Raw genomic sequence first — 26,196 nt, 5'->3', positions numbered from 1 at the left:
GGAAGTGGAAGGAGATTCTAGTTTGGTCATCAACACCATGAGGAAACTTAACAATCGAATGCCATGGGACAAATTAAGAAAAAGCTGGAGGACAGCCTACCTTATCCAGGATATAGGAGAACTCATAAATAAGTTTGAATAATTAGTAATCAAACATAAGAAGGGAGGGGAACAAAGTAGTAGATTTCTTGGCCAACTGGGGCTGCAATCAACAACATGGACCAATGGAAAGATTATGGAAAATGCAACCCAAGGACGATCAAATTAAACCCCTGGAAGAGATCCTACAGTGAGATATCCAACATGGATAGGAAACAGAGAACACTAATAACAATACCCACTGTTAGTGTCAGTCAGTTCAGCCTGTCACCAGTGATCAAATATGCTCTTACAAGGTGTTGTTAGGGTGTCAAGTCAAATTTTTGTCATTTTAGTGAGTCTTCAAATAAAAATTTGGTCACTGGTTGTCGTGTCTAGGTCACTGCTGCTCCCTTCACTTACTCATGGTCTTCATCACTCATCATGGTCATTGTCTTCTTCGAGGTATCATATCTTCATTTAAGTGTCTTGGGTCATGAAATGGTTAAATTCCTCATTTTAGGTCATGGTCTAGGGTTTCACTCCATGTGTCATCATGATACCATATGTTTCCAAAAGCATGTCCATCATGTGATTAAGTAGGTAAAGGGAGTTAGCAGCTTAGGGAAAGAAAAATAAAGGTAACAGTAATGTTTTATTTCAAATAAGACAATGTTGCAGTACACTACCTCGCCTCATCATTCCTCATAGGGACATGTTTGATTCAAAATATGTTTCTGACAAAATGGAGACTACTTTTACAAAAGTGAAAGAGATTTTTTTCCATTATATCCAGGGAACACAAACCTCCTTTAGTTTATGCACAGATGTTATGATTTGAAAGAAATTCCCAAAATACACTTTCTACCAGAGAGTTAATGCACTTCTGGATAGCTTGACTTCAAGACCATTTTTCAGGCATTTGGAGTAGGTGTTGGCAGTTCTTAAGGACTCTATTGTGTAGCATACATCCTAAGCATTCCAATTGTACCTTCAGATCATGATTTGGATTAGTGAAAGGCATCCAAAAGTGCTCTATAAGTTGGCTTCTCTTTTGTGAGAGAAACCCTAAGTTTTTGGAGCGACCTTAGGAAAATCAATCTTTCTCCCTCATTGAGTGTCGAAACTACATGTTTGAGGTGTCCATATTATAGCAGACTTCAAGAGATTTCCAATGAGCTATCTATATCTCAATTGGGAGCATTTTAAGGCCTCAAAAAGTGTTTTAGAAGATGGCATTGTGCTTCTGCGAACTATGTTGCGTTTTGCTGCTGCGCGCAGGACAGAGTGCCCAAAAATCCTTCAAAATTTTCCCAAATCTCAATTTTTCACTTGAAAGCTTGATTTTATTTACTTCGAAGCCAAGGGACAAGTAATTACACCATCACTATTCCCCTTTTTCTTTTCCAAATTCATCTTATGTCAATGATTCTTCAAGTTAGGGTTGTAGTGAAATTTGCATGGGAAATGATAGGGTGAAAATGGCCATCTTCAGTTTTTGGTTTCTAAAACATGTAAAATGGTTTCATACACCTGCATACATGTTTAATAAACCTTTTTAACCATTAAATTCACCTCAAATTTTTACCTCTCAAAAAGTAAAACCCTAGCTCATTCCTAAAGGCTTTTAAGCATTTTTCATTACAAACCCTGTTTTTCCTCCTTGCAAGCAGATCACTCTTCCACTGTTTCTTCAATCATTTTCATCAGCTTCCAAATTTCATATCCACCTTTTTCAAACCTCCTCTATCATTTTGTTAAAATCCACCTTCACATCACTTCATTTCCATTCATACCTCTGTTTATTTTTCATTCAAATGGAGGTGGGGTCCTCTAGGAAATTAGTGGAGAAGACTCAAGTATCAATCCTGAGGTGACAAAAGTGTATAAGAAGAGCCAGAGGCTTGTGTTTTCTTCTCACAGAGAGAAAGGGGCCGAGCCTTCTTCATCGAAAAAGCAGGAACCGACAACAAAAGAGAAAGACACATTTGAGCATGAGTTTGAACTAGTTGATTCAGAGGCTGAGGATCAAACTTCAAACATGCGATAGACAAACCGGGATAAGGAATATCAAATCAAGAAGCTAGCAATCAATTTGGAATGAGAAAAATATGTCATATCATTCCTTGAACAAGAAGACAATCAAATCAAAGCAAAGGAGTTGATCCTAGAAAAGGAAAAAGCCAAGTTATTGCAACAAGTCAGCAAGGGTAAGGAGATCATGACATAAAGTGAGCTTGAAGCATCAGAGGTGAGAGGAAAAAGGAAAATACCAAGAACAAGAGGCCTCAAGAAATCTTTGCAGGAGGAACAAGAACAAATTCTGCTTAATGAGGATCTTGACCTAGAAGATAGGATCGCCGTAGAGGTTCATCAAGATAAGGAATATTAGCTTAATAATGTGAATGAAATCTTGGAGAAGCTCCTTGAGAAGGCAAACAGAAACAAGCAATTGCTTAGACACATGGCACATCACTATCAAGCTCAAAACATGATCGCCAATGTCAAAGTGAAACATCTTGAAAATAAGTTCAAGGAGGCCAAAAAACATGAAAAGGATGGGGAAATTTGTAGATGCTTGCTGAAGCATCCATGAAGCTATAGAAAACCTATTTTTACACCTTCCCTCCAATTTTGAGCAAATTCTGAGCATTTTGAGTTTTTTGAGAATTTTTGGTCCAAGTTCAGAAATTTCGCTACTCCGGAAGCGCAGCGCCAAGTGCTACGCTTTTTCCTAAGGAATCCATTTGAGGAAAGGTATACATTTTTGGAAGGATATTTCCATCCTCTAAAAACCCATTTGCCCAGATTTTGCAGAGGTGGCTTATCTTTGGAGAAAAGGGCAAAAAAGTGGCAAAAAACTAACATTCTAGACCATTTTTTGACAGGCGCTGCGCATCTGGAGTGACGTTGGGAGAATTGATTTTTAAAGCTCTTCCCATGCTCCCAATTCAAAAATTCAAACTGGTCTAGAAACTAGACTTGAAGGACTAGTTGACCATTCTCTCAGATTTACATTTTGACCCCTGGAAGGAACCTAAAAATCAGCTCAAAGTCGGCACTGCACTTCTACACTTTCTGTGTTTTTATTTTTAAAATTTCACTATGTAAAATTTCTAGTTTCTAGTCTGACTTGGTCAAAGTCAAGATTCTATATGTAATGGCACTAGTTACGAGGCTAGGTGAGGTAGGCATGAATAAAAGTACATCATAGGTTTCTTTTGATGTTTACTAGGCCTCATAAAAGAAGCAAACTCCTAAACAAACTCTTTATGAAGTGTTTGAGTTTAACCTTCTCACTCTCACCTGTTGGTTGAGAGAATCTTGGAGTCAGTTCCTCCACCAAGGAATTCGACTCCTGAAGGTGGGAAAGTGGTATAAGAGAGTTTATATGTATCATTTCACTTCAGGAGAAGAAGGGTTGAACTTTTTGTGAAGGAGGCTTTCATTGTAATCATCTTTCAGCTAATACAGATACAAGTTGCAGCAATTTTCAAGGAACTCTAGCCCAGTGAGTTCATGGTGCTTTTACTTCATTCTTTTTGTTTTCTCATGGTCTAAACATATTTATCTGCATTATATCTCTTCTTTCTATGAATGCCTTGTGATAAAATACTCAAAATTCTTGTTTTTCAAGCTCTTTTATCTAATTGTCATAGCTATGTGTTTTGTCTTCCTAAGCTAATGAAATCATGATTATTTATGCTCATTAGTTTCTTCCACACTATATCCTCTATACTACACTGACAAATACTCAAATTACACCATGCCTTTCTGACATCTAGCTCCTTATTATGTTGGATCCTGCATTCCCACAAACTAGACTTACTTGTGGCTCGAAACCCTAAGTTCAGCAAATCCTTGAAAACCAACTTTTCACAAACAAAAAAAAAAATGCACATATCTAGCCTAAAATTCATTTGCTTTAAAGTCATATCACTAATAAGAGACTTAGAGAGATCCCTCTCATGCTCAGTAGGGCTAGCTATTGAGCTGAAGTGGTTTGAGGTTACCATTGTCGATTTCCTTTTCAGCCTAGGAGATTGTAAGGACTAACGTTTTTGGCACCATTGCTGGGGAACGAAAGATCATATCTTCCCTGGGAAAGTACAAGAAGGATTAGATCTGATTGTTGATGGTGAACAGTGATCAGGCACAAGAAAAGTTGTGCATCTTTCACCTGGCAACTGCAGTGTGGAAGAATCCAAAAGTTGAAAATTTTCGTGGTGACTCCATTGTTCAAAAACTGGTAGTTTGAATAATTTCTTGGTGTATTAGTTGTTTTCAAGATGGATTTGACTGCTCAAAGGTATGCTCCTATGAATCAAGCTCATATTCCTAGTTTTCCGAATCGAATTCCTTGCATAGATTGGCAAACTAATTTTCCCAAATTCATAGATGGAAACGAGGATGAGGCTATTCTGCATCTAATCAAATCTCATTGGCTTATACATAAGATCGAGATTAAGTTTCATGAGGATTGTTTGATGAAAATGTTTATGGCTACCCTAGAAGGAAAAGCAAGATCATGGTATGAAGGATTGAAGCCGTGTAGCTTATTCTCTCTTAAAGAATTCCACACAACATTCTTTGAGTTTTATGGAAAGTATCATCATTCATTCTTGTTGTTCGAAGATTGTTGTGCATCTTGTGAAAACTTCATTCAATACCTTGAAGAAACTTTTGGTGATGAAGAATGTCCTTTATGAATATTCTTCCCAACAAAAAATAATAGTGATTAGCTAATTTTATACAAAGGATCATTCAAAACACACATCAACTCCTTTGCTTGAAGATGAAACAGATATGCATCCAAACAGTCAAGAAGAAATTGGTCCAAGTGAGAATTCTAAAATTGCATGTACAGAAAACTTAAGCAGTGAACCATCTAATGACAATGATCGACTAATTTTGCAAGGAAATAGTGAACAAGAAGTTGTTTCCCTTAATTCTTGTGGCAATCAAATTGATATTCTTCTTGTTGAAGCACATGAAGAATCAAACATACTTGAAGTGGTTGCTACATTTAAAGTTTTCCATGAGAATCCAAAACCCTATCTTTTGGATGAGAGGTATGAATATAGCCATTGACTTGTTCTTTCAAATTGTTCCTTCTCTTAGGTTTTATTTCAAGATTAGGTTTGTGAAAACCAAGATGAGGTTTCTGATGAAATGTATGAACAAGGATCTCTATACACTCACCACTCATATGTCTCTCCAGTTCATCCATTTTCCAAAAAACTATTTCAAGGGTAGATTCATGCAAATCATAACTTTAAAGTGGCATGTGTGAAGGTTTCAGACAATGCAATTATCGTAGAGAATAATCATCAAACATTAAAAGCAAATTATGAAGAGGAGAGGAATGATAAATAAGAGGTTGTTTTAGAGCCACTTGCACATGATGGTCTTCCTCCAGATTCAAAAAACGAAGAGTGTGCTTGTATTTCTTCTGACTTTCAAGATATGCTAATGTCCCAGATTATTATAGACCATATTGCCAATTTGTTGCAGCCATATGGAAAGATGAATTTTCTTGTATTAATGGATCATGAGCACATATTTAGTGGACACTCGGAGTTCCCTAGCTTTTGTTTGTTCTACCTGCTCAAGGAAAGTACAAGCAGAATTCAAGTAAGTAGCCACTTGCTGGATTGGTTACATTGGAGGGATCATTACTCATGATTGTATATACGTCTTCAGCAAGTGGGTGGTAATCATTAGGATTTGAAGCCTGAGTTGAAGGCCCTAAGATCCTGATGGTCTGCTAGCATAAGTAAGTTCAGTGAGTATGTTTTTTGTAGTCAAGTTAGTCGATTAGTCAGTCAGTTTTCAGTTTGAGTTTAGTCTTTGCATTTTGACTCCATTGCCCAATGGATAAGGCTACTTGGTCTACGATGTTCTTGAAACCTCCAAGGAGTTACCATCCACAGTTGGAGCCAATGTTAGTGTTAGTCAGTTCAACCTGTCACTAGTGATCAAATATGCTCTTACAAGGTGTTGTTAGGGTGCCAAGTCAAATTTTTGTCATTTCAGTGAGTCTTCAAATAAAAATTGGGTCACTGGTTGTTGTGTCTAGGGCATTGTTGCTCCCTTCAATTACTCATGGTCTTCATCACTCATCATGGTCATTGTCTTCTTCTAGGTATCGTATCTTCATTTAAGTGTCTTGGGTCATGAAATGGTTAAATTCCTCATTTTAGGTCATGTTCTAGGGTTTCACTCCATGTGTCATCAAGATACCATATGTTTCCAAAATCATGTCCATCATGTGATTAAGTAGGTAAAGGGAGTTAGTAGCTTAGGGAAAGAAAAATAAAGGTAACATTAATGTTTTATTTCAAGTAAGATAATGTTGCAGTACACTACCTCGCCGCATCATTCCTCATAGGGACATGTTTGATTCAAAATATGTTTCTGACCAAATGGAGACTAATTTTACAAAAGTGAAAGAGGTGTTTGTCAATTATAGTCCAAGGAACTCAAACCTCATTTATTTTATGCATAGGTATTATGATTTGAAAGAAATTCCAAAAATACACTTGCTATGGGAGAGTTATTGCACTTGTAGACAACTTGACTTCCAGATAGTTTTTCAAGGATTTGGAGTAGGTGTAGTTCTTAAGGAATCTATTGTGTAGCAAACATCCTAAGATTTCCAATAGTACCTTCATATCATGATTTGGATTAGTGAAATACATCCAAAAGTGCTCTGTAAGTTGGAGCTTCTATTTTGAAGAGGAACCCTGAGTTTTTGGAGTGACCTTGGGAAAATCAATCTTTCTCCCTCATGGAGTGTCCAAATTACATGCTTGAGGAGTCCATCTTATAGCAGACTTCAAGCGCTTTCCAACGAGCTATCACGATATCACTTTGGATCATTCTAAGGCCTCCAAAAGCAATTTAAAATATGGTGCTATGCTTCTCTGAACTGCGCTGCATTTTGGCGCTGCGCGCAGGACAGAGTGCCCAGAAATCCTTCAAAACTTTCCCAAATCTCAATTTTTCACTTGCAAGCTAGATTTTATTGAATTCTAAGCCAAGGGAAAAGTGATTACACCATCATATCCCCCTTTTCCTTTTCCAAATTCATCTCATGTCAATGATTCTTCAAGTTAGGGTTTGTAGTGAAATTTGCATGGGAAATGATAGGGTGAAAATGGCCATCTTCAGTTTTTGGTTTCTAAAACATGTAAAATGGTTTCCTAAAACTACATACATGTTTAATAAACCATTATAACCATTCAATTCACCTCAAAACAAAGTTTTACCTCTCAGAAAGTAAAACCCTAGCTCATTCCTAGAGGCTTTTAGGCATTTTTCATTACAAACCCTGTTTTTCATCCTTGCAAGTAGATCACTCTTCCACTATCTCTTCACTCATTTTAATCAGCTTCCAAAGTTCATATCCACTTTTTTCAAACCTCCTCTATCATTTTGTTGAAATCCACCTTCACATCACTTCATTTGCATTCATACCTCATAGTTTAATTTTCATTCAAATGGAGGTGGGGTCCTCTAGAAAATCAATGGAGAAGACTTAGCTATCCAAACCTGAGGTGAAAAAGGTGTATAAGAAGGGCCAGAGGCTTGTGTTTTCTTGTCATGGAGAGAAAGGGGCCAAGCCTTCTTCATCAACAAAGCATGAACTGACAGCAAAAGAGAAGATAGAGTTGAGCATGAGTTTGAACTAGTTGATTCAGAGGCTGAGGACCAGACTTCAAACATGCGATAGACAAACAAGGATAAGGACTATCAAATCAAGGAACTAGCAATCAATTCGGAAAGAGAAAAATATGTCATATCATTCCTTGAACAAGAAGACAGTCAAATGAAAGCAAAGGAGTTGATCCTAGGAAAGGAAAAAGGCAAGTTATTGCAACAAGTCAGCAAGGGTAAGGAGATCATGACATAAAGCGAGCCTAAAGCATCAAAGGTGAGAGGAAAAAGGAAAAGACCAAGAACGAGAGGCTTCAAGAAATATTTGCAAGAGGAACAAGAACAAATTCTGCTTAATGAGGATCTTGACCTAGAAGATAGGATCACCCTAGAGGTTCATCAAGATAAAGAATATTGGCTTAACAGGGTGAATGAACACTTGGAGAATCTCCTTGAGAAGGCAAACAAAAGCAATCAATTGCTCAGACACATGGCACATCACTATCAAGCTCAAAAAGTGAAACAACTTGAAAATAAGCTCAAGGAGGCCAAAAAACATCAAAAGGATGAGGGAGATTTGGAGATGCTTGCTGAAGCATCTATGAAGCTATAGCAAACCTATTTTTACACCTTCCCTCCAATTTTGAGCAAATTCTGAGCATTTTGAGTTTTTTGAGAAATTTTGGTCTAAGTTCAGAAATTCAGCAGCTCTAAAAGTGCAGCGCCAAGGCACTGCGATTTTTCCTAAGGCCTCCATTTGAGGAAATGTCTACATTTTTGGAAAGGTCTTGCCATCCTCTAAAAATCCATTTGCCCAGATTTTGCAGAGGTGGCTTAGTTTTGGAGAAAAGGGCAAAAAGGTGGCAAAAAACTAGCATTCTGGACCATTTTTTGATAGGCGCTGTGCTTCTAGAGCGACCTTGGGAGAATGGATTTTTGAAGGTCTTCCCGTGGTCCAAATTCTGAAATTCAAATTGTTATCTAAAATAGACTTGAAGGGCTAGTTGACCAGTCTCTCATATTTTCATTTTGACCCAGCACCTACAAATGAGCTCAAATTTGACACTGCGCTTCTACATTTTCTGTGTTTTTATTTGGAAAATTTCACTGTGTAAAATTTCTAGTTCCTAGTCTGACTTGATCAAAGACAAGATTCTCTATGTAATGGCACTAGTTACGAGGCTAGGTGATGTAGGCATGAATAAATGTACATCATAGGTTGTTTTTTATGTTTATTAGGCCTCATAAAAGAAGCAAACTCCTAAATAAACTCTTCATGAAGTGTTTGCGTTTCACCTTCTCACTCTCACTTGTTGGTTGAGAGAATCTTGGAGTCAGTTCCTCCACCAAGGAATTTGACTCCTCAAGGTTGTAAAGTGGTCTAGGAGATTCTATATGTATCATTTCACTTCAGGAGAAGAAGGGTTGAACATTTTGTGAAGGAGGCTTGCATTGTAATCATCTTTCATCTAATACAGATACAGGTTGCAACTATTTTCAAGGAACTCTAGCCTAGTGAGTTCATGGTGCTTGTACTTCATTCTTTTTGTTTTCTCATGGTCTAAACATCTTTATCTGCATTATATCTCTTCTTTCTATGAACGCCTTGTGATAAAATACTCAAAATTCTTGTTTTTCAAGCTCTGTTATCTGGTTTTCATAGCTATGTGTTTTGTCTCCCTAAGCTAATGAAATCATGTTTATTTATGCTCATTAGTTTCTTCCACACTATATCCTCTATACTACACTGACAAATACTCAAATTACACCATGGATTTTTGACATGTAGCTCCTTATTATGTTGGCTCCTACATTCCCACAGCCTAGACTTACTTGTGGCTCCAAACCCTAAGTTCAACAAACCCATAAAAACCAAATTTTCACAAACAAACAAACAAATACGCATATCTAACCTAAAATTCATTTGCTTTAAAGTCATATCACTGATAAGAGACTTAGAGAGATCTCTCTCATGCTCAGTAGGGCTAGCTACTGAGCTGAAGTGGTTTGAGGTTACCCTTGTCGATTTCCTTTTCGGCCTAGGAGATTGTAAAGAAGTTAACACCCTTGATTGGGGTGTGTGCCCGAGGACGTATGTTAGAAATGGTTGCTAGGCCAACTAAGGGACGGGTACTATCCACCACATCCCACATGCACATGGCGATGGGTGCTGTGGCCTCCCACATGACAATGGATAGAGGGCAATGGAGAAGTGGCAATCAGTGCTAGGGTAGTGATGGAGGTGGGAAGGAAAGGACATGAGGGGTGATGGGACAAAGAATGGAGGAAGTAGATTATGAAGGCAGGCAGGGTCGTGGGATGAGTAGAGTTGCTATGGGGAGATGGAGAAATGACGCGGCATACCATGGGAGAGACCAACAAAGATATCTTTGCATCTACACCAGGTATGTTATCTAGCCTCACTCATCTAATGCAATGATTTCTATGCATTTCCATGGCGGGGGAATGAGAGAACAGACTAGGGAGGGGAATTGGGGAATAGGTGGGGGAGACCTCTGCATGCTAGGAGGGAAGGGAATTGGGTCTGAGCTAGAAACTGGCACTGCGAGAGATCATCGGGGATGGGACCTTGAGAAACCACCTGCAATTAAGCAGGCTAGCCGGATTACCAGGGAGGGAGGGGAGAATGTAGATAAGACAGTGCGAGGGAAGGCAATTGGGAGTGGCAGAGAGGAGCGGAGGATGCATAAGATAGAGGGGCGAGAGAAGGTTATGAGAATGGGAGTATTGGTTATCTGGCTTGATGGGCGGGCGGTGAGTGCCGTAAGCAAAACTCGAGACGGGCACCAGGGCAACACCCCCGAGAGCAGAGGAGAGATACGCAAACACCAGAAAGGTGGAGAGGCTAACGCTTGGTAGGTGAGTGGCACTGATAATTCAGGCAGAGGAGAGGCGCCACATCCTTGGGCAGAGGGGCACTGGGGCAGAGGCAAGTGTGGCTAGAATTGTGAGGGTAGGGGAAGCAGTAGCAACCTGGAATGGCTGGGACATACACTCCGTGAACTAATGTGAATCGTGTGTGAACAGGCTCGCACAACAAAAGAGATGGCTAGACCAGCCCGTGGAAGAGGACGAGGAAGAAGGGGGAAGGAGCTGCTGACCTGGGCACCTCAGAACCTAGGCGTGGGAGGAAGCCAGTAGAAAGGCTCATCAGTGAAGCGACAACAATGTATAGGGTAGGGACGGATGCAGGCATCCACAAGATTTTAGAAGATTATGAGGAACAGATAAAGGAGGAGGCGGATTCCAAAGAGGAAATGGAGACCTGGCGAGAGGTAATCCCAGACCCAGGGAATACTAGGGGCAAACTCACACAGTTTAAGCAGACTCTATACTTGTATTGGCTCATGAAGAGCCTTCTAGAGAAGGCCATGGAGCAACTTTCAATGCACATGGCAATGACCCTCCACGACATGCCAAACTACAAGAAAGATCTACAGGCCATTCAGTTCTAGCTATGCAAGCACGACATCCACCTAGATCATATTCAAAGGCATATCTCTTGTATGATCAAGTTGGCAGATACACGAGGAGACTTAGCAGAAGAACCGGCTCCGGTGGACTCACCCTCAGAAAATTAGAAGGAATAGTGAGGTTCCAGAATGATTTTTGGTTTTTAGCGGATAGCATTTACGTTTTTATTGATGTATGCTTATGATAGACATAAACTTAGACTCTTATCATGATATAGATGTATATATAGCTTGGGTTGATCGCCTGAAACTATATTATTTTTTGATGGCTTATAACGAGGATAAGTGGCCAACAGACTTCGTTTCCCACTGGGCAAGTTGATGCCACCTATCGCATCTATGTGGTGTAAACTTGTCTTTTATAAATAGAAAACAGAAGGCCCTTCCAAGATTTACAAAAAAAAAAATATTATATGAACAAGTGACATATGAAATGAGAAGGTCTTTTGGCCATGTGTTATTGAGAAGTCATGGTATTGTAGTCTATTTACATACTAAAAATCTTCATAATAAAGTGGAAGTAAGCCTTGGTAATTATGAATCTTATTTTTTTAAATGTATATATATCTAATTTATATATTATTATTTTTTAATCATTAATAATAATAATTTTATTTTATAGATTAATGTCTATAAACATTCCCAACTATTTAATTTATATAGATAAATTTATATAACTATACTAGTGTATTTTTCAAAAAATAAAATATAATAATTTATTAAACATATATATTCCAAACCTGAAAAGGCATATGATCTTTCTTTGCCATTTTACACTTTTCATAATGTCATAGTCTAATTAGACTGTTTTTTTGCCCTGAAAATCGTGAAAATTCTGTGTATATTTTGATCAATTTGGATTTTTGTAAATCCAGGTTAAAGTTGTTAAATTTCAAGATTTTATGTGCTCAGAGGTTTTTGATGGTGCTGAATCCATTGCTATTTTCAAAAACATGATTTAAACATTGCTTCTGCAAAATTTGTTAAATTCCTTCTGTCCAAATTCAAGCCAAAAATAGCAGTCTGGGCAATTCCTGGGCCTGGATAGACTTGTCCTCTTCTAATAAATCTGTTCTTTCTTCTGAATAATTGCGTTACTGTTTACCGTTTGTACCCTCCTGTCTGTGAATCGCAGCATGGATATATGGGCTTTCAGTTGTAGAAAGTGATAATTTTAAGCAGTAATCATTATTAGATGGCGCCCCCCTGCCGCTTCCGCCACTTGCTTCTGGCATGACAGCGTGAACTCTGCAACAACTGATTGAGTATCTAAATATCCCAATAAAGCGTGTAGGTAAGTGTCGTGTTTGATGGGTCGATTTGCGTTCTGTTGGTCCATTTTAGTTGGGTAGTTCTATTCATAAAATCATTGTTTTTGACTTGATTGCAGTATTATTTTAACATGAATCACTTTGCATTTTCTAATTTAACCATCACAGTGAAAGGAGTTGTATCATAAAAATTTCCTATAAAGGAAAAGTACATAATTATAAAGGAAAGTTACGATAAAAAAATAATATTATTTTAATGTAAATTAATATAATTAAGTTAACAATTAATACATAACAATTATGTTAATAATCATTTTATTATATATTTCAAATTATTAAGAGTAAAAATCTTAAAAATAAGGTAAAAAATTGAGTAGAAAATAAATTAAAATATTTCAAGTCAATTTCTCATTCAATTTCTCACTGGATTGACCTAATTTCTCACTGAATTGATCTAGTAGAGTTTAGGCTTCTGTGATCCATATCAAGTTTACAAAAGATTCTTCGACGCAGATCACATAAAACATCATTTATCGACGCGTTTCGAACCAACCAGAGTAACTCTTTTTAGAAAAAGGAAAGCTAACTGAATACTAAGTAAACAAAAAACAAATAGAACAAATTTGATAAAACTACCTAAAAAACTTTGCACTAAAGAGTCTGCATCATAGAAAACATAGAACAAAGACATTGAAGTGTTCAAGTTTTTGTGATTGGAGTTGTTTGTTGATACAAGGAGATACAAATGTGAGCTTTTTATCAGAGCCACTGTCGTGGTCCATTGTCAAAGACATGAGCACATATATGAAGAGAGGATGATAATAAATAGTGGATATGTTCGAGAGATATTTAAAGCTTACCAATGGAAATGTATGTAAATATAATTTATAATTTATATATAAATATATATATATGAATATTTTTTTAATATAAATAGTTATATGTAATTATATAGGATATATATAATTATATGAATGGAGAGAGAATGAGTCATATATAATGATTAACAAAATATTTATGAGTATATTATAATTGGATTAAAGAAATAATATTAAATTTGAAAACTAAATAATAATAAATAAATATTTGAGTGAGGATGATTTTTATTTAGTGGCCTATATATATAAAAGTTGGATAAATAGTGTAATATATATGATAAAAATGAAAACCTAAAGAGAAATTAATGAAAAAATATAAAGTTATGAATGATGGGAGGGATTGAAACAAGGGAAAGCTAAGGGAAAAGAAGGGAGAAAGGTAGAAGGGGGAACAAAAAGGCTTAGGGAAACATAAGAGATAAGTAAATAATAGAATTGATCACAAATCTAAATTAGACTATCATCTATGGTTCATAGTGAGTAAGGGAAACCAACTACTATTAATATATAGGCCATTCTCTCTACTCATATTGTTAGGGTGTTTATTTATTTCAATAACTTCTCTAATTTTATTCTTGTAATAATGGTTTTCTTTAGAGATGATCTTAGTGATGTTTGTTTGAAAGACACTAAGATCATCTCTAAAGAAAACCATTATTACAAATGTAGAATTAGAGAAGCTCTTGAAATAAAAAAACACCCTAACAACATGAATAGAGACAATGGCCTAGATATTATTAGTACTTGGCTTCCCTTGTTGACTATGAACCATAAATGATAGTCTAATATAGATTTTTGGTAAATTCTAACCCTTTTTGTTCCCTTATTTACTTACCTCTTATGTTCCCTTCACCCCTCTTTGTTCCCCCTTCTACCTCTCTCCCTTCATTTTCCTTTCCCTTTCCCTTTCCCTTGTTTCGATCCCTCCTCATCCCTTCCCATCCTTTATAACCTTTATATTTTTTCATTAATGTCTCCTTACTTCGGTTTTCTTTTTTATCATATTCCATTATCCTTAAAATAATACACTATTTATACAACTTAAGTGTGTGTGTATATATATATATATATATATATATATATATATCTATATATATATATATATATATATATATATATATATATATATATATATATATATATATATATATATATATATATATATATATATATATGCCATCATCTAAAAATCCATACTTGTACATTTATTTATTATTATCTAGATTTCACATTTAATATTATTCCTTTAATTCAATTATAATATACTTATGGATATTTTATTAATCATTGTAAATAACTCATTCTCCCTCCATCTATATAGTTATATATATTCCTATTCATATATATTTATATATAATTATTAATTGTATCTTCATCTTCCTTGTTCGACTTTAAATGTCTCTCAAACATACCTAACCATTATTTATTACCATCCACTCTTTATATATCTTCTCATGTCTTGACAATAGTCCAAGATAGTGGCTCTGAAATGTTGACAATAAAGCTCACATTTGTGAATCTTCTTGTATCAACAAACATGGACATGATAAGTAACTAGGTAGAATGTTTTGAATAAAAAACTATGACATGGATGGGCTCCATAGAGACCTTGGATGTTTTCCCCACAGAGGGGGGAAATACCGAGATGTTGTTTGATTCACTCCATCCTTTGATCTAAGACCCTCAAGTGTAGGTACAAGTGCTCAAGGGACTGGAGAATATTTTCTCAATGTTCGTGTATGACTAAGAGTGTGTGGCCCAAAAGAAATATTATCTACCAACAAATATCCACAGTTTGTGTATATTGATTGAAGCAACCTCACATGTGTCCTGTGTCTAAAATCCAATCTTCCCAATCAATGAGAACCTCTATGTTAGATAGGGGATGTATTTATGTTGAAGCTTCTCCCTCAACAAGTGTAAGTTCTTGGATATCGTGAGTTTCCTCACATCCGAAGGATCCTACATCAAATAATTGACGAAGACCAGCATGACCAACAATTGCAACAGGAGATCATGTAACATAACATAACTCAGGAGATGTGATCTGAATCGCCCCTGATAACCAATATGAAAACCATGCTTCCCTCGATCTTCAACCTTCAATTCGCGGCGCCCTGACTGCGGCTTCTTCAATGAATGCGCTCCCAGGAGGGGCGGGATCTTCCCCCCCTCCATACATTGGGTCATCCTCTGATAACTCCAGGAAAAAACAAAAAGATCCTCTGCACATACCAGAAAGCCTTCCAGAAACAGATCAAGGACCAGATCCGGCCACTAATGAAGAAGAAACTGCTGCTACATGTGATGATACGGGCAAAGACAATGGAGGGAATCAAAAAGCTCCTACGTCACAACCAAAGGCGACTTCAGCCACATGCATACCAAAAACTGCCGAAAGAATCAAAGTCGACCTCCCCAGCCAGCGAATCAACGGCGAAATCCAATTTATGAGGGACCATGCACTCATCGGCAAGTTCCTCGGATTCTGGCCAACTGAAAAGGCCTTGCATGGCTGGATCGCTTCAAAATGGAAGCCTAAGGGACAAGTTACTCTGCAGCTTGGCCCCAAAGGCTTCTTCACGGCAATCTTCAACTGCCTGGAGGACAAATCACGCATATTTGAAGGAGGCCCGTACTTCTTCAATTCTTTTGGACTGTACTTAAGAGAATGGAAAGAAAGATTCAACCCAGACAAGGAAGACTTCAGCTGGGCTCCTATCTGGATTCGAATGTATTCCCTCCCTGCAGAATATTGGAAGGAGGAGACTCTAAGGGATATAGGCAACAGCCTGGGGACCTTCATCAAAGCTTCTGAGGAAACTAAAACTCGCAGATATACTTCTTACGCCCGGATCTGTGTCCAAATGCATCTTACCAAAGCTCTAGCAGACTCGGTAAGTCTTTTCCACGACGACTTTGAATGGATTCAAACATTAGATTATGAGCACATTCCTTTTCGTTGTAGAAAGTGCCATGAGCATGGCCATCTCTTCAGGGACTGTCCCCTCAATCTCCAATCCAAACCCCCTGTAAATGATCTCAGCAAAGACTCAGAAGGTTTCACCAAAATCCCTAATCGCCGCCGCCATGCAAAGAAATCCACTACAGCCCCTGACAGCTCCAAAAAGCTTGATTCCCTGAACAGATTTACGATTCTCACCCCCCACGATCCTTCAGAGAATCCTCCAGCTTCACCCCCAGCTAACCCTGCACCTCCTTCTCCCTCCCGGATTTCCAAACTTTCTCTGCCATCATCTGACTCCGATCCTTCAAGCCTTCCCAACCCACCCTCACTTGAGAAATCGGCACCAGAGATTGCCGCACAATCTTCTTCAATGGAACTGGATGCGGCTCTAGCCCTTAGCACTCATGACAATACTCTCATGGAAGATCAAAACATGCCTTCAAAAATGGATGAAGATCCAGAGAGTATCAACTTGGAAGGTTTAGATATACTCAAGCTGGAAACGGCTTGTAAACAGAAAGAGTACAACACAATTCCTCCATGGGAAATCGAAAGGCTGGAAGGAGTTCTCAGCAAAGCTCAACACAATAAATGCTTAGGAATACAAGCAGGAAGCCCATGGGATGGAAAGAAGATCTTAAAAGAAACAAAAAAAAGAGGGCGCAAAACGGACCTGCAGAGGACTATCATCATAGGAGAATTACTTATGGAATCTGGGAGATTCCCTAAGTTGACAAAGTTCTACAAATCTCAGCCCCATTGTTCCTCATGAAGCTTATTTCCTGGAATGTAAGAGGGCTGAACAGTGCTTCCAAACACAGAATGTTAAAAAATGTGATACAACAAGAAAAGCCCACTATAGTTTTTCTTCAAGAAACAAAAAGCAACAGTACCATCATAGAAAAGGTTCTGAGAAAGATCTGGTCAGGCTGCAGCTCAGTCACAGTGGATGCCTCAGGCGCCTCGGGAGGACTGGCGATCATTTGGAATCCACAACTACTCACTCTCCAAGACTTCCACGCATCTCATTTCTTCATCCAAGCCACCTTCCATCTCATAGGAACAAATATTCACGGTCATCTCTCAAATGTTTACTTTCCGCAACATTTAAATCAGAAACTGGCACTTCTGGACACTCTTACAGCTCTTAATTCAAACAGACAATTTCCGCTATGGATTGGAGGTGGCGATTTCAACATCATCAGAGCTCTGGAGGAAAAAAGTGGCGGTAGATCGAAATTAGAAGGGGACAGTATTGGCTTCCGTAATTACATTCAAAACAACCATCTTATGGACATTCATACTTCAAATGGAGTCTACACTTGGACCAATAAACGAAGCGGATCCCAGCACATTGCTTCAAGGCTGGATCGCTTTCTCATTTCGGATAATGCTATACACCTTGGAGGGGATTTTCACGCCTCTATCGTGCCTCAAGGAGGATCTGATCACTGGCCCATTATGTTACAATGGACATGCCCAGGCACAAAAAGCAACAGACCCTTTCGATTTGAGGCGTTTTGGTTCACCAATCCCAACTTCAAAACAGTGGTTAAGGAGGCCTGGAAAACCTTCAAACCCTCTGAAGGAACCAAAATGTTCCAGTTCCAACAGAAATTAAAAAACCTCAAACAGGTTCTCAAAAATTGGAATCGTACCCAGTTCGGCAATATATTTGAGCAACGAAAAAAGTTGGAGCAGCAAATGTGCTCTTTACAACAGAAGATTATCATGGAGGGGCGAACAGAAGACAGGGCGCACCAGGAGCAGATCCTTTGGACTGAAATTGAGACACGCAGACAGCAAGAAGAAACTTTGTGGCGGCAGAAGTCCCGCATTCGATGGCTTAAGGAGGGGGAGAAAAACATGAAGTTTTTCCACAGATCCACAATCCAAAGAAGGATGCATAATAATATAGCATTCATCAACAATAGGCAAGGGGAAAAATTAGAAAAGCATGAAGAAATGGAAAAGGAATTCCAAGAACACTTTCAGGAAATCCTTAAGGAACGACCAGAAAGCAGAGATCAAGCTATTAAAAAAATTACACAGCTCATCCCTAAAATAATTACGGAGGACCACAACAAACAGCTGCTTCAACCCATCTCAATGAAAGAAGTGGAAGAAGCCATGGTTCAAATCAAGGATGGTAAGGCACCCGGTCCTGACGGGTTCACTGCTAACTTTTTTCATGAATTTTGGGAGCTTGTTAGCACAGAGGTTTGGGAATTAGTGGAGGAATCACGATCAATGCACTGGATTCTCCCTTCGCTAAACTCTACCTTCTTAGCGCTAATTCCCAAAGGGGATGAATCAAATACGCCCGACAAATACAGGCCTATTGCACTGTGTAACGTCATCTACAAACTTATATCCAAAGTTTTGGCCAATAGGCTCAAACCTCTCCTCCCTCTTCTCATCTCGCCAGAGCAGACAGGTTATGTAGAAGGGAGACAAATAATGGACGGCATAATTCTCTCAAATGAAGTGATACACTCTCTGAAGCTTCTAAAAAAGCCAGGTATGATTCTGAAGCTTGATCTTTCAAAAGCATTTGATAAACTTAGCTAGAATTATATACATCAGATGTTATTGGCGTTCGGCTTTAATGCAACTTGGACAAGGTGGATCATGAATCTCATCTCTTCACCCAGCTTTTCAATCCTGCTCAATGGCTCTCCCTCTAAGCCCTTCCGTCCTTCCCGTGGAATCCGTCAGGGGGACCCCCTCTCCCCTTTTCTCTTTGTTTTAATGGCCGAAGGCCTCAGTCGTTTGCTTCACTCAGCTATCTCCTCTCATTCCCTGAAAGGCATTTCTCTACATGGTCTTCACCCTTTATCTCACCAACAGTTTGTAGATGACACCATGCTCTTCGGCCATCCTTCTTCTCAAGAAGCCTCTGCCTTCAAAGTTCTGCTCTCTCTCTTTTCTGAAGCCTCTGGCACCTCAATCAACGCTGCCAAATCCCAGCTATTCTTCTTTCATACTCCAGCCCCTACTCAAAGAAATATAGCAAGAATTTTGGGATATTCCATTGCAACGCTTCCCTCGAAATACTTGGGAGCTCCTCTCTTGGACTCAGCCATTAAACACGCCTCTTGGAGAACCCTCATAGACAAGCTGGAATCCAGGCTCTCCTCCTGGACTTTTCGCTCGCTTAATATGGCTAGCAGACTTATCCTCATCAAATCCGTTCTCCAGGCAATGCCCCTTTATCTCTTTTCCATTTTAGCTGCTCCTAAATGGGTTCTTAAAAGCATCCGCAATCTGCAGAGAAACTTTCTGTGGGGCTCCTCTGGTCTCAACAGGAAATGGGCACTGGTCAATTGGAATGAGGTCTGTCAACCAAAAGCAGTCGGTGGGTTAGGACTGCGAGATCCCCTCCATAGCAACAACACAATGGGAGCCCGAATATGGTGGAATTGGCTCTCCAAACCACATACTCCTTGGGCTCGTCTCTGGCAAGCAAAATATGTGCCAGGAAGTCAATGGAAGGACCTCATCAGAATTTGCCCTACAACTCCAGGCTCCCTGATCTGGAATGCTGCCAAGCTCCACAGTGCCTTCATACAAGAGCACAGTTTCTGGGAAGTTCATTCGGGCACCTCAGCTAGATTTTGGGAGGATTCATGGCAACAACTCCCAAAACTAGCATCTCTCTTTCACAAGCCAATGTGGCAGGCATATATGCATCACGCTGATCTTATCCACGTTCATCAATTCTGGCAACAACAAACATCTCATGACTTTCAGTGCTGGAAATCAGCAAGCACTTGGCAGGCCAACTGGCAAGGGGAATCCTACACAGAGATAGAGCAGGAGCTAAATCAAAGGAAAATCAAGCACTCTGATCAACAGGACAAGCTTCGCTGGGGTCACACGCCTAAAGGTATGTTTACCACTAAGGAAGCACATCATCTACGCTATACACCCACGCAGGCAAACAAAGACAAACTTTGGGACCAGGTATGGCAACCAGGAATATGGCCTAAGGTCTCCACATTCTTATGGCTGCTAGGCAAACAACGAATTCTCACATGGGACAAGCTGCAAAAAAGAGGATTCATAGGACCTTCAAGATGTCCTAACTGCAACCTCAACGCAGAAACTGCTTTGCATTTAATGGACACCTGTCCTCTTGCCACTCAACTATGGGAGAAAATTGATCACTGCAACAGAAGATCTGGCAAACGACAAGGAGATATTGCAGATACCATCAGAAACTGGCCAAAGCAACCCTTCCAAAGCTCTCTGTTAAACTCGCTGTGGAACCTTATCCCAGGTTTCTTTTACTGGATATTATGGAAAGAGAGAAACAACAGAGTCTTCAACAACACCAGCAAACCCATCGACTCTCTATGGCTTCTCCTCAAGCAAAATCTCCGAGAGACTTTGGCAACAAGACAATGGCAACCTGCGGACCTGCCAGAACTCCCTCAGGAACGCCTCATCTTAAAGGCCTGGAACATGGATTTCACCTCTCTGGTCCAAATCAACTCCAGTTCCCCTTCCAGCTCTGCCTCTCCACTAAATTGGTTCCCCCCTGCTCCCAATTCGTTCAAATTAAATTTTGATGGCGCGGCTAAAGGAAACCCCGGGCCAGCTGGCTACGGAGGTGTCTTCAGAGATGAAATGGGCACAATCAGACATATCTACCATGGAAATATTGGCAACGATACCAACAATGCAGCGGAACTGGAAGGAATCTGGAAAGGAATCTGTATAGCAGAGCAAGAAAACTTGTATCCTCTTGAGGTTGAAGGAGACTCCCTCATAATAATAGCAGCGGTCATCAGAATACAAGCAGGCTCCCCAGCATCTAAAATAGCCACAAGTTGGAGATTACTCAGTAGATTGGAGCAAATGGAGGAAAGGCTGTGGACACCCCGGAGCATCACATTCAGGCACATAAGGCGCACAACCAACAAAGTGGCAGACAGAATGGCCAATCAGGGGGTCAACCAGCAGATTCTCTACTTCTCAGGCCCTCTCAGTGATACAAATGATGAACAACTACAAAAGGAATGCACCGCTCTGGCGCAATAGGACTATTCACTCTAGGCAGAGAGGGGTTGATCAGAACGCCAGCACATTAAGGACGGTGATGGTAGGCAAGGGGTCACCTGCAGGTGCCATTGGTTACCGCCGCTATCCAGCTCCTCTCATTATGATTCGAAAATGGCCTCGCCCGCCAATGAGGTCGGTCCGCTCGTGTTCACTCATGTCCACATCTGGGTTGGTAAATGCCCACAACTGGCAACACAAATGTGGTCAGGGAGTAAGTAGGGAACAGTTCCATTTATTGATTGGTCAATGTAAGCGTCAGGCTCATTCTCTGTATGGCTGAAGCACGCGTAGGTTTGAGTCAATTCTCAGCCGAACCACAAACAAGCAAGTCATATTTCCAATTTGTCATCAGCGTGCTGCTAGAATGCCATGTTAATGGCTAGAAATATCAAGGCTCCGACCCTGCTGTACCATCCATTTGTATTAATATAGAAGTAGTCTAATTAAGAAAAAAAAACAAGTGTAAGTTCTTATTGAATATGACATGGCGTGATTTCATAGTAAAATAATGAAAATTCCTCCAACTGATGATGCATGTAGGTATTACTTGTGTGGGCCTGCTCCTGGTATTACAAAACACCCTTGCAAACCCACACCCTCTGACGAGGCATGGGGAATAGGTCAAGGGAACAAAAAATATTCGAAAGGGGTTAGGAAAGTTTGAGAAGGAAAATAGGATGGGAGAAGAGCCATGTTGGTAGAGGGCTAGACCTGATAAAGCCACAACCATAAGGAGCTCCTAAGAGGTAACACCAGAAGTTTTGCGTAGGAGTTTAGGGAGTAAAATGAGCACATCTCAAGATAACTACCACCAAAAAACACCAAAAAGGAAACTCATTTCAAGCACACACGGAAAAAAAATCTTGAAGAAAGAAAAGCTCGACAAAGGGAAATAAAGGTGACACAAATGGGTAGATCAGAGGCCCCAAGCCAAGAAATGTAGTGGGAGGCTAGAAAAGAAAATCAAAGTCAACTGGGCAGAGGGGAGAAGGTCTAAATAGAGTAATAATGAAGAAAGGCTGAAAGCTCGAGCCTTAGTTCTATCCCAATGCTTTCTAACCTACACAAGATCATATGCAACAAACATAACCAAATTTTGAAAAATAAGAGATCACCAATTCCAAGTCGATGTAGTAGATAAAGGATGGAATCAAATTCCTCTATAAGATGGAATTATGATGTTGAAGACAATTTTCTAATGCTCAAAACCATGTCCAAGTTAGGTTGGGTATCCCACCATCCTGAATCTACCTCAACCCTTATGTTTTCCAAGCTTTCCCAACCCTATGAAGCACTCTTCAACAAAACTATGCATGTTGAATGCCATGGGTAATATCATATCACTCATTACCATCACATGAGTGAGACATTGATTATCACACAAACTAGATGTGAACCAACCAACACCAATACCATAATCTACATGGTATGACAAGCCATAAAGGCCTCCCTCATGTCATAGCACATCACCATTAAAAAATTTTCATGGGCATGTTGCCACACCCTGGGGTCCATTGGCCAAGTGGGACAATGACAACCACACCCACCTGCCCCCCTTCCTCCTCTTAAGTCACCCCATCTAGATTTAATAATAATAATAATAATAATAATAATAATAATAATCAATGATAAAAAGAATTAATATATAATTTTAACATATATACATTTAAAAAAAAACAAAACATGTAACAAGATTCTTAACCATGAAGATTCACCCCCACTTTATCATGGAGATTCTTAATTATAATTCCATGGAAAAATACCATGGCTTATCAATATCACATGCTCAAAAGAACCATAGGTTATTCCATATGATAGTTGTTGAGTCAAGAGGCTCATTTGACGGCCCAGTGTGAGGGCCATGTGGAATTTTGTCCATATTCAACATGTCGTGGACACATGTCCCTCTTAAAATAAAAATAAAATATTATCTAATAAAAATGTAGTGTCGCCTATAATAAAAAATTAAAGTGAATATGCTATCCATGTTTAATTATTTTAATATAATTTCATGTAATGTAATTAGAAGTAAAAAAAATTGTGAGTAAAATGTTTAAACCTTATACTTAAAAAATATTTCAACAAAAGATTTAACTAAACTATTTGATGATCTATGTTAACTAATTTATGTGGATATCAACTTCACATATATCTATATATAGAAAAAAATGTCAAAATAAAATATTATAATGTTGTATATAATAGAATATTCAATGTTTTGTGAGAATATGTGTGGAGGTGGACCTCAACAAAGGCTTGTTGGATCACATACAATTGACACACAAAAAACAGAACTGGAAGTAGTATCTAGATTTTGAAAGCCCAACATGATCCGAAATTAAATAGGAATGAAACAAATTACAAAGATGACCGTAAATACAGAGATGCAGTGGAAATAAAACTTCATTTCATTAATGTAAAATACTGAAATATGCTTACAAATGGAAAGGGAAATTAACCAGCTAGGGCGATGGTAGCTTATCTATGAGAAGAAATGTAGTGGCTACATGCCTCTGAACTATGTTACAATGAGGCCTGAAGGCCTATTTATTGTTGAGAAACAATGGAAAACCCTAAACATCCAAAAACCTAACCCTAAGAGATGAAGCACCAAACTGTGGGCCCTGTTTGCGTAAATTGGTACATCAACTTCCCGGGGTCGTAACTTTGGCATACAATCTCCATTTGACACACACAATAGCTCGTTAGAAGTATCTATCCGAGGAATATAACTTTGGGAAGAGCAACATTGGTTAATGACACATGTTTCTACTGGTTTTCCCAAAAAACGTCGTTCAGGGCCTCAAAATAGCTCTAGAAGTTCAGGACCCGAAAAACTACTAAAAATAGTAAATTGTGCTACAATTAAGGAAACTATGACACTGAAAGAGACAATTGTGGGGGTCCACGTGGGATAGGTGGGTGGCCACCAACATCCACCTGGATCATTCCTCCCCCCTTAGGAAACAGTGGTCCCCATTACATTGAGTTTCTCCATCTGCTGAACTTGGTCCCTGGTGAGCTGTTATGCAATCTCTAATGTGTCCAGTAATGGTGGGAACCATGGTCAAGGGTGTTCCACATTGAACACTCAGTGAAAGCCAAGGAATGGCACAATGCTGTGCTCCAAAGCATTGCTTCCCATAGCCTTGGTAATGTTGAAAGGACCATGTCGGAGTGGTTTGAGCTTTTGATGGGCTCTTGTAAGGCATTCTTTCTGCAAATAAAACCAGACTTTGTCGCCTACTTGAAAATTGTGTGGTACCCCTGTGGGTGAGGAGAAGTTATTCTTGCGTTCTTTCATGACCATATCCCTCTACTGTTGCTTCTGTGTGGAGGAACCCTTTGCGGGGGTCATGGATGTGGTGACGATCTTCCCCTTACTTTGGGGGCGAACCGAATAGAAAATGAATTTTCTAGTCTAGGAGATGAGCTTGCTGCCTTCCTTAGTAGTTATCAAAGAGGTGGCGGTAGGTGAGGCGACCTCCGATATCCTGTATGATGAATTACCCAAAGTAATAATAACAGTGTGAGGCCTTGACTCATACACATCATGTTGCCTCCAAAAGTATAGCTAGCCTAATAATACATCACAAACATCCAGAGGTGCAACATCACATAATACCTTGTCTGTGAAGGGTTTGATGTTGTAAAGAAGGCGGCATTGCTAGCGAACTCGGAGATCTCGTCCTTCGTGAAGCCACCCGATACTGTACGGTTGCAGGTGAGGTGTAGTCAGTTGGCCCAACCACTTCACGACCTCTGATGAAATGAGGTTCTTTTGGCTACCACTATTAACAATGAATTGCAGCGGTGAACCCTTCACCCACATCTGAGAGTGGAAAAGACGCTCCCCCTCCACTGGATCTTCGGGTTCATTTTTCTCGATCTTGGCAATGGCAACAACGGCGCTGGGCTCCACCTCAATGATCTTCTTCCCTTTGACATTCCCTTTGTCGGGTTCTAACTCAGGGTCAGAACATGCATCTGATTCAGAAGCCTTCATAAAGGTTATGGTTCTCCATCAGTTGACAAAAAATAACATGACATGGGACACTTTCATTGAGGCAGCTTTGAACATGCATATAACTACTTCACCAAGCCAACACCAAACTATGTCAGCATAGTCAATGGAGGTTGGATCATCAAGAAAGAATGATGGGGTTCCAAGGCACCTAGGACTGAGGTGACCATTTTAGTTGGGTAGTTCTATTCATAAAATCATTGTTTTTGACTTGATTGCAGTATTATTTTAACATGAATCACTTTGCATTTTCTAATTTAACCATCACATTGAAAGGAGTTGTATCATAAAATTTTCCTATAAAGGAAAAGTACATAATTATAAAGGAAAGTTACAATAAAAATATAATATTATTTTAATGTAAATTAATATAATTAGGTTAATAATTAATATATAATAATTATGGTAATGATCATTTTATTATATATTTTAAATTATTAAGAGTAAAAAATCTTAAAAATAAGGTTAAAAATTGAGTAGAAAATAAATTAAAATATTTCAAGTCAATTTCTCATTCAATTTCTCACTGGATTGACCTAATTAAATTTAAAAATTAACTTTTAATAGTGAGGACCTAACCAAATCTAAAAATTAACTCTTTTTATGAAGAGGAAGGCTAACTGAATACTAGGTAAACAAAAAGCAAACAGAACAAATTTGATAAAGCTGCCTAAAAAACTTTGCACTAAAGAGTCTGCATCATAGAGAACATAAAACAAAGACATTGAAGTGTTCAAGTTTTTGTGATTGGAGTTGT

This window comes from Pinus tabuliformis, chromosome X (assembly GCF_031772625.1).
Source record: "Pinus tabuliformis cultivar Carrire ecotype Pingquan chromosome X, CPIR1, whole genome shotgun sequence".
NCBI lineage: Eukaryota > Viridiplantae > Streptophyta > Pinopsida > Pinales > Pinaceae > Pinus > Pinus tabuliformis.
The sequence above is the reverse complement of the archived record's forward strand: the minus strand, read 5'-3'. Positions refer to the sequence as shown.